Source organism: Fukomys damarensis, unplaced genomic scaffold (genome assembly GCF_012274545.1).
Source record: "Fukomys damarensis isolate Sample0158 unplaced genomic scaffold, DMR_v1.0_HiC HiC_scaffold_16, whole genome shotgun sequence".
NCBI classification, from domain to species: domain Eukaryota; kingdom Metazoa; phylum Chordata; class Mammalia; order Rodentia; family Bathyergidae; genus Fukomys; species Fukomys damarensis.
In genome coordinates this window covers 88,314,433-88,317,002 of record NW_022900928.1, presented here as the reverse complement: position 1 = coordinate 88,317,002, position 2,570 = coordinate 88,314,433, and the positions used below count along the sequence as shown (strand labels likewise).

The 2,570-nt window shown below is 48.8% G+C and overlaps 1 long non-coding RNA gene across 1 annotated transcript in view; it reads left to right on the top strand.

Annotated features, from left to right (window-relative positions):
* Positions 1-1,471, top strand: part of LOC104871577 — a 3,728-nt gene extending 2,257 nt beyond the window's left edge. Inside the window, exon 3 of the long non-coding RNA XR_782909.2 lies at positions 1,351-1,471. This is a non-coding gene — a long non-coding RNA (uncharacterized LOC104871577). The remainder of the gene's footprint in view (positions 1-1,350) is intronic.
* Positions 1,472-2,570: the final 1,099 nt, after the last annotated feature.

The following is a 2,570-nucleotide window of genomic DNA, read 5'->3' as shown; positions in this document are numbered from 1 at the left end:
TTTTTTTTTTTTTGAGACAGGGTCTTGCTGTGTGGTTCAGAAATTTTCTATTAAAAACAGCTCCCAGCCCCAGATTCTAAGCGAGGGGCAGGAGAAGCGCGTTGTACATATATACATTTGCTTTTTCCCACATTTTTTAAATTAGTGGACGCACATGGATTGGTTGTGGGCTCTGGCGCCACTTGGCGGCCATCGCGGGATCGACTTTCCCCAAGTTTCCCCGGGGGCTGCCTTGGCACCCATTTTGCAAAAGCGGGTGAAGCCGATAGGACGCCCCACGTGGCGTCAGATTCTGACCCATGTGGGGTCTCCCAGATCCTAGAAGCTCCCTGGGGCCCAGTCCCACCACATCCTCCCAGGGCCTCCCTTGACTCTCAGGCCACGTGAGTTTACAGGCATATGACCGATTTGGACTCTGGGATAATGGGGTTGGGTTCTCTGTGATTGCTAGGGAATCTCAGGAGGTGGCACCAGGCCCAGCAGGCATGCAGACCATACATGCAATGTTTTGTTTTTTTTTTTTTTTTTTTTTTTTTTTGAGGCAGAGTCTCACTATGTAGTCCAGGCTGGCCTCGGCCTCGATTCTTCCTGCCTCAGCCTCCCTAGTGCTAGGATTACAGGCATGTGCCATCACACCTGGCTCCCTTAGATTTTGTTTTGTTTTGTTTTTGAGACAGGGCCTCATATGTAATTGAGACTGACCTGGAACTCTGTATGTAGCCCAGGCTGGTCTTGAACTCAGTGATCCTCCTGCCTCAGCCTCCTGAATGCTGGGATTACAGGTGTGTGCCACCACGCCCGGCTCCCTTAGACTTTTTTTGTTTTGTTTTGTTTTGGTACCAGGGATTGAACTCAGGACCTTGTGCTTGCAAGGCAGGTGGCAGAACCACTGAGCTACCCCCCTCCCCCAGCCCATCCTTAGAGTTTTGAAGGATTGCTACCTTCTAGTGCTGTTGATAAGTCTGAGGCCATTCTGATCCTTGGTCTTTCCTGTTTAGCTTGTTTTTGCTTCTTTTTGGCAGCTTTTAGATCCTTTACCCTTAAATCTTTTTTTTTTTTCTTTTCTTTTTTCTTTCTTTCTTTTTTTTTTTTTTTCTGGTACTGGGAATTGAACTCAGGACCCTGCACTTGTGTGGCAGGCATGGCACTGCTCAGCCAAATCTTTGGCCCTACCCTGTAATCTAGAAAATTTGTGAAAAATGTGCTTTGGAGGGGGTCTGATTTCACACTGCACAGACAACTTTGGGGAGCTTTCCAAGTTGTATTTCCTGGCCTTCGACTGGGAATTTATTTATTTATTTATTCTATTTACATTCTGTCTCTCTTTTTTTTTTTAAACTGGGAATTTAGGAAAGAAAATAAAAGTAGAAGATGAATCCACGAGTCCCAAATTGGAATTTTGGGATGAGAGAACAATGACTAAAAATTAAAAAAAGAAGTTATTTGTAAAAATTCATAAACTTTCCCAGAACGGAACACTTTAACTCTGCAGATGGAAAAGCCCAAGATGGTCCTCAGCACGATGAATGGAAAAAGATTCCAAGGGGACTCCTGGGGGTGGCATTTCTCAGCTCATTTGAAGCTGCATTTCAAGTCACAGTGATGTCCTCAAGTCTCCACAGAGTCTGGGCATCAGGTGCTGAGGTTGAGACGCAGGTGGTGATGTGTCTGTCTGTGCAGGACAGGTCATCCAGGATGGCTCCAGGGGAGGGAAGGCCCATGGGTGGGCTGGATGCCGTGGCAGGAAGGGAGCAATGACCCTGAGGTGAGTCCTGATGGTGCCCCGGGCAGGGACATGGGCGGCCCAGCTCTCAAGCTGGCCTGGATCCAGCTGGAGCCTTGTGCCTTATCTAGGTTCCCATGGAGAAACAGTGCCCTTCCCGTGCCAACCTGTGCCAGGCCACACACAGGGCCCTGGGGACAGAGGCACCAGGAGACCTTGATAAGCAGGGAAAGGGGTGGATGCACCCTGAGTCCTGCTTCCTGGAGTGGAGGGCGGTGGGTCTGACACATAAGAGACTCGAGGGCGTCCTCTAAGGCCTGCTGCTGGCCCCGTGTGGTGGGCATCCCGGTGCCAGGGACCCCGTCCTTCCTGGGCTCTGTGATGGCATCTCTCAGAGCCACCATATGCCCGGGAAAGCAAGTCTTCCCACCGCACTCCTCCTCCAGACGCTATTCTTGGTCATCTGTGTTTCTGGGTAAATTTTGGAATCAGTTTGTCCATTCCACGCACTCATTAATAAAACTTGTGGGGACTTTGAATAGCATGGCACTGAATCTACAAATGACATTCGGGCAAACAGAGTTCCTCATGCTATTGATTCTTCTAGTCCATACACACGATCTATCTCTTGATTGATTAATTGATTCATTGGCACTGGGAATTGAACCCAGGTTGTTGGGACTGAGCTACATCCCCTGCCCTTTAAACATGTTTTTAAAATTTTGAGACAAGGTCTACATAAGTTGCTCAGGCTGGACTTGAACTTTCAATCCTCCTGCCTCAGTGCTGGATGACAGGCATGTGCCTCCCACCTTAGCAGCTGGGCTGGAAATAGTAGTGGCAGACA